This window comes from Rutidosis leptorrhynchoides, chromosome 4, assembly GCF_046630445.1.
Source record: "Rutidosis leptorrhynchoides isolate AG116_Rl617_1_P2 chromosome 4, CSIRO_AGI_Rlap_v1, whole genome shotgun sequence".
NCBI lineage: Eukaryota > Viridiplantae > Streptophyta > Magnoliopsida > Asterales > Asteraceae > Rutidosis > Rutidosis leptorrhynchoides.
The window spans coordinates 12,482,591-12,490,425 of record NC_092336.1 but is presented as its reverse complement, the minus strand read 5'-3'; positions in this window follow the sequence as shown (position 1 = coordinate 12,490,425).

Below are 7,835 nucleotides of genomic sequence, written 5' to 3'. Positions count from 1 at the left end.
CATTTTGACACTTAAACCCTAATTTTGACCCATAAAGGTCAAAATCTCATCCTTTACAAGTTTTGACACCTAAACACATTTAACTCGGTTCTATACTTCAACTTAATCCATTTTAAGTTTATAAACATCATTAAATCGCCAATTGGGTCATAATTACCACCGAACCCTAATTTGACCCAAAGTCACAATTAGTCAACCATAATACCCTAAATGGGTTCCAATACTTCAATAATCACTATACCTAGTGATTAAACTCCAAACCAAAGCCTAATCAAGGCCAAATCGTCATCCAACCCAAAACCCGCCAAGTGACAAGAATAACTAGTCACCATAAACCCATTTCATCACCTAAAAGGGTTACACAACAATTTAACTCAAAACCCTAACTTGAATATCAAATCAAATAAATGAAATTCGGAGTTTGAGCTTACTAATACCACCACAACGTAGCTAGGAACGAAAGGAACAACTTTAAAACCCGAGACTTTGAACGATTCGAGCTTCTTCTTCACCAAAACCTCAAATCTCTCTCTAGACCTCTCTCTCTCTCTCTCTAAGAATGGATGAAGATGATGAATGGATGTGAAATGATCCAAAGTTGGATCTAAACCAACTGATATGGCTCACAAATCCGGCCCCAAGTGAATTTACCAAATTACCCTTCATTTAAAATAATTAAAAACAAAGGATTCTGTCAGCGCGATTCGGCGTGGCGCGCACCAGACCCGCACGGCACGCAAGTAGTTAGTTTCAGGTTCTTTTGCTTTTTAACTAAATATAAATATTAAACGAAGCCCGTTCTCGTATGTCTTTTATAAACAAGTATACAAAATAAATATTCGGGTCTTACAACTCTCCCCCACTTAAACTCGATCACGTCCTCGTGATCCTCGTCACTTAACCAAACGGACCCCACTTACGGTCCTAAACATAAGTTCCAACCCAACTTTCCTAGGCAACTATTCTCATTGAAGCACCTTTAACACTAAAATCGTCATCCGCGATTTTCTCAAATCCACAATCCGAGCACTAAAACCATGTCCTTCCCTAACATCGGGAAAACTCAACCAATCTCGTACCGAGATATAAATCCCTTAGCGTACTATTACCGAGTACAACGCTAAAAGCACCCAAGTCCCAACCTAAGGTCAACAACCCGAACCGAGGAAGACCTATCCAAACGAATCCTTACGGATAACACCACTCAATAGACATCCCTTGTAGTGCGCAATACAACCAATACACAACTACCGTAACATCATAATCCAACGGTTAGAAACCGATAGTGCCCAAACGACTATGGAAACGCAAAACCCAAGGTGTACGAAATCAACCATCGTCACACCCGTAACAAACATGTGAGCGAAACACGGCTATCGCCTCACTAATCCCACAACATGGTCCTTACGACCCTACCATTGGTGTATCAAACAACCAATAGATCACACGACACGAAGGCTGGCCGAAAACACACGCGCCCTAGTGAATCCGAACTACACGCGACTCACTACCTTCACCACAACAACAAATCGGGAATGGCCGAACTACACGCGCCATAGTGAATCCGAACTACACGAGAGTCACTATCCCGGAGGAATGACCGAACTACACGAGTCATTTGTGAATCCGAACTACACAAGACTCACTCCTCAATACAATGACCGAAACCACACGAGTCATTTGTGAATCCGAACTACACGAGATTCACTTCCACAACATCGAGGTTGGCCGAACTACACGAGCCTTAGTAATCCGAAACCACACGAGATTACTACCTCAATAAGATGACCGAACTACACGAGTCACCATGAATCCGAACTACACGGGATTCATTTAGTTAAGATAACCGAAACCACACGCGTCATCGTGAATCCGAAACCACACGCGATTCACAATCTCAACATAGGAATGGTACTCGCATTTCCCACCGGTACTTTGCATTTCCCGATAGTGTTACACCATACCGACATAACACTACTCCCTTGATGAAGTCAGCGGACCCCGAAGGTCATGCTCCACCAATCACAACACCGGATGAAGTCAGCGGACCCGAAGATCATGCTTCACCGATATAACACCACGCTCATGATGAAGTCAGCGGACCCCGAAGGTCATGCTCCACCAATCACGTATTCCCATGATGAAGTCAGCGGACCCTAAAGATCATGCTTCATCAAACCACCATACCATAATCGAGCAAGAACCACCTATACCAAACATAGGTACCAAACAATAATTCTCCACAAGAGAACCCGACACACACCTCCCTTAATCGGAGGATTTCACCTTGCTCCCAAAACACGTCCATTATCTCTCAACGAGATTTACCACGTTACCACCTCGGTGATGATTCAAATCCAAACCATAAGTACAATCTATCTGAAATTGTACTCTACCACAAATCGACCCAATCAGGTCTCGACAACACTTTCCGGATATACCAAAAGCATCATCCGAAATCTCACACTAAAACTTCCTCGTGCGGGAGTGTAACTCCTCCACTTGGAATTACGTTCCATAACCGCATCTCGTACACCCGTACAATGCTACCAAAGGTAGACTTTACCAATAATTGGGTTCACACGACCCATTACCACATCTTGCTCCAACCTTGAGCACACGAAGGATTTTAACCAACCCTTAAACACTTTGTACAAAAAAATGTACCGCAACACAATCGGAGTCGAACACCACGCTAGTAGGTATAAAAGAGGCACCTAATGTCGTGTCATAAAGACTCCATTACCAACACACATCGAGATTTAAAACACTCGATCTCAAGGGTTCCAACCAACCGACGAACCTCATGATTCGTCACTTCAACATAAAAGCGAACACGCGCTTAACAACCAAACACCAAAACCATTTCCGTGGCTTGGTAAAAATGTTTCCCAAATACTAAGGAATGCTTGGTTGCACCAAGTCTTACGCCCTTCGCCCGTCAATCAAACATCAACATAGGGTACTTCCATTAGGAACGTCACCCATAGCATAACATGCACAACAAAGGCACGCAACTCAAACTCAAACGGCATTTAATAAATAATCAAAAGACATATTTATCAAAATTAAACGTACCTTAACGTCTCCTGGCCACACCCGTCCCCGCTAACTCGGGACATTCCGACTTACGATGTCCTTCTTTTTGGCAATTGAAGCACACCATACCATCACCCTTTGGTACCGAACATTCCCAAGACTTGTGACCCCTCACGCCACAATTGTAACATCTAGCCGCACTAGAATCCGACATACCCGTTCGCGTACCACCCGTGCTCACACTCGGACCCTTAGCCCTCTTACTCGGAGCACCATAAGAAACGACCCTTCGCTCACTTGAAGGTTCACCCTTTTTCGATCGCGAATACGACTCGAAACCTCTAGCCAAGTCGAATAATTCCGAAAACGATTTCGCTTGACCCCGGCTAATTTTACTTTTCAAGTCATCATTCAAGGTCCGATAGAAATCTCCCATCAACAAACGATCATTCCCCAAATACTCCGGACAAAAACGAGCCTTCGCCATAAAGGTCGTCTTGAGAGTACTCAAATCCATAGATCCTTGTCGCAAATTTCGCAACTCATTACGCAATTCCTACAAATCGGCCGAAGTCCGGAACTCCTCGAAGAATTCCTCCTTAAAGTCGTCCCACGATAAAGCCATAAACGTCTCGCCACCGACAAGATCAATCTTACCATCCAACCAATCCCTTGCCCTACCCCGCAACAAACTCGTAGCGAGTCTCGTCTTTCTCTCAGGAGGGCAATCAATAGTACGGAAACACCCTTCGACGTCTGAAATCCAAGTTGTGCTTATCAAAGGATCCGGCTTTCCGTCATACATCGGGGGTTTAGTCCTCATGAAGCTCTTAAGATAACGCTCCATTTCACCACTACTTTGAAGTTCGGAATACCTCCTTTCCATTCTTTCTTCTAACGCACCCATTTGCTCCGCAACGGCGGCCGCAACCCTAGCGTTAAACTCCACGTCATTCACCTCGGTCTCGTTTCGCGTCGTCATTCTAAAGAATGCAAAACGATTAGTCCACGAACGTGTAAAACCGTACGCACGACACAGCCCCATCTTGCTAAACACTCATCGTACATCACTTGTTAGACACGATTTGCACCCGTAATAAGGTTTGCAAGTTCTTATTACGCACACATGCCGCATCGACTCGTTAGTACAACGACCGTCTCGCTCGATGATATACACAAACACAACCAAAATTCTACGCGGTACAAACACACGCGAGAATTATTATCACAACACACAACATATTAATAATATCCGCATTACTAATATAAATGTTAGTCAACCTATAGCAAAGGCACTAACCAAACCCATTCCGACCCGTAATCCTACAAGTCCCGCAACAATTAAGCACACACAAGTCTAAGTCTAGGCACCTATCTCAAGTCACCTAAATCCCTTAGACCATGCTCTGATACCACTTGTAACAACCCAAACTAACCCGCGAACAAACCACGTGAAAATACAAAATAAAAAAAAATTTGCTGAACTGCCACCTGGCGCGGCGCGCCATATAGGCCGCGCGACGCGCCAAACCTGACTGTCCGGAAAGTCTTTAAATGCGAAAATGTTTGACTAGTTCCCGACATATTTAGACAAAACGCTTTTAACCGCATGTTCTATATATAAAAACTAGCGCGTTCCATTAATAAAATTATGTTTACGAAGCGGGGCCCACATCGACCCAATTTACCCTTTAAGTATCAAAATACAATTTTCGACCATAAGACTTTTAATACAAAACAAAGCCGAGCATGGCGATTGGGGATACGCTACCCAATCCTAATAAATCCAAAAGCAAGCCTTCTACGCAAACTATGCAAGTCCTCTAATCCTCGCGCTTACCCGAGCCACCATCCGCATGCAATCTATAAAAAGAGTCAACAACGATAGGGTAAGCTAATGCTTAGTGGATGATAATATACTACATACATATATATGTATAAAATGGACACGCCACAAAATAACAAATACCGCATACCGAGGCATCCATATAAGGCACTACACTAAGTATACCGTACGATCTCTAAGCAACGAGCTAAAGATACAACAACAATATAAGTTCACCAATGACGATGTGAACAACGCCAAATAGCTACACCCGGAGGGTTAGCTACAACACAACAATACATTAATATAACAATATAAACGAACAAGGTTAACACCTTAACCCAATACCGAGAACCAAATACCACAATGAAGATTGGCCGAACTACACGAGCCTTAGTAATCCGAAACTACACGAGATTACTATCTTCACAACATCGAGGTTGGCCGAACTACACGAGCCTTAGTAATCCGAAACCACACGAGATTACTACCTCAATAAGATGACCGAACTACACGAGTCACCATGAATCCGAACTACACGAGATTCATTTTGATAAGATGACCGAACTACACGAGTCACCATGAATCCGAACTACACGAGATTCATTTTGATAAGATGACCGAACTACACGCGTCATCGTGAATCCGAACTACACGCGATTCACTTCTCCAACTCAAAACCCTTCGCCATTGGGTTATATCATCCACATCACAATCACGTGTGATAGTGTACACACAAAACGTGTACCTCGCCAAATATGGTCAACCAAAACGCACAACCGTGCCAATTGGATCTAAACGCAAGTCTATCAAATCCACCTATATGTGAAGGGAGCTCTATAACCGAGAACCACTTCACCCGACCCGCACCCATCCTACACATACATATGCACATAGGATATTATCACTCACCTTGAAGTCTTAAAGAATGCTTCCAAGTAATCCGCAACTCGCCAATGGAAAGTACCTATTCCATTATCACAATTACAACAATACACTTAGAGTGGATTTACAAATCAACCCAATTCGTCACTTAGTGCAATTTCGACCCAAATGCACTTCCAAGCACAAACCGTGCCCAAAACTAACCAATAATCACTAACACAAGTGAGAATGGTCCTAATACGTCAATTAAACTCGAACTCAAGTGTTAAACACGTGTCATACCCATTTTGACACTTAAACCCTAATTTTGACCCATAAAGGTCAAAATCTCATCCTTTACAAGTTTTGACACCTAAACACATTTAACTCGGTTCTATACTTCAACTTAATCCATTTTAAGTTTATAAACATCATTAAATCGCCAATTGGGTCATAATTACCACCGAACCCTAATTTGACCCAAAGTCACAATTAGTCAACCATAATACCCTAAATGGGTTCCAATACTTCAATAATCACTATACCTAGTGATTAAACTCCAAACCAAAGCCTAATCAAGGCCAAATCGTCATCCAACCCAAAACCCGCCAAGTGACAAGAATAACTAGTCACCATAAACCCATTTCATCACCTAAAAGGGTTACACAACAATTTAACTCAAAACCCTAACTTGAATATCAAATCAAATAAATGAAATTCGGAGTTTGAGCTTACCAATACCACCACAACGTAGCTAGGAACGAAAGGAACAACTTTAAAACCCGAGACTTTGAACGATTCGAGCTTCTTCTTCACCAAAACCTCAAATCTCTCTCTAGACCTCTCTCTCTCTCTAAGAATGGATGAAGATGATGAATGGATGTGAAATGATCCAAAGTTGGATCTAAACCAACTGATATGGCTCACAAATCCGGCCCCAAGTGAATTTACCAAATTACCCTTCATTTAAAATAATTAAAAACAAAGGATTCTGTCAGCGCGATTCGGCGCGGCGCGCACCAGACCCGCACGGCGCGCAAGTAGTTAGTTTCAGGTTCTTTTGCTTTTTAACTAAATATAAATATTAAACGAAGCCCGTTCTCGTATGTCTTTTATAAATAAGTATACAAAATAAATATTCGGGTCTTACATGACTTACGTTCCGGGTATCATCAAATGCGGGTGAAAGAAGATGATATTCCAAAGACTGCTTTCAGAACACGTTACGGTCATTACGAATTTATGGTCATGCCATTTGGTTTAACTAATGCACCAGCTGTGTTCATGGACCTTATGAACCGAGTGTGTGGACCATACCTTGACAAGTTTGTCATTGTTTTCATTGATGACATACTTATTTACTCAAAGAATGACCAAGAACACGGTGAACATTTGAGAAAGGTGTTAGAAGTATTGAGGAAGGAAGAATTGTACGCTAAATTTTCAAAGTGTGCATTTTGGTTGGAAGAAGTTCAATTCCTCGGTCACATAGTGAACAAAAAAGGTATTAAGGTGGATCCGGCAAAGATAGAAACTGTTGAAAAGTGGGAAACCCCGAAAACTCCGAAACACATACGCCAGTTTTTAGGACTAGCTGGTTACTACAGAAGGTTCATCCAAGACTTTTCCAGAATAGCAAAACCCTTGACTGCATTAACGCATAAAGGGAAGAAATTTGAATGGAAGGATGAACAAGAGAAAGCGTTTCAGTTATTGAAGAAAAAGCTAACTACGGCACCTATATTGTCATTGCCTGAAGGGAATGATGATTTTGTGATTTATTGTGACGCATCAAAGCAAGGTCTCGGTTGTGTATCAATGCAACGAACGAAGGTGATTGCTTATGCGTCTAGACAACTGAAGATTCACGAGCAAAATTATACGACGCATGATTTGGAATTAGGCGCGGTTGTTTTTGCATTAAAGACTTGGAGGCACTACTTATATGGGGTCAAAAGTATTATATATACCGACCACAAAAGTCTTCAACACATATTTTGTAGTGACCCGAACTTTTCCATGTTTATACATATTAATTGAGATTGATATTGATGTGGTAGCGTGGGGGTACGAAATAGTATTATTTTTACTAGGAAATACTACAAAA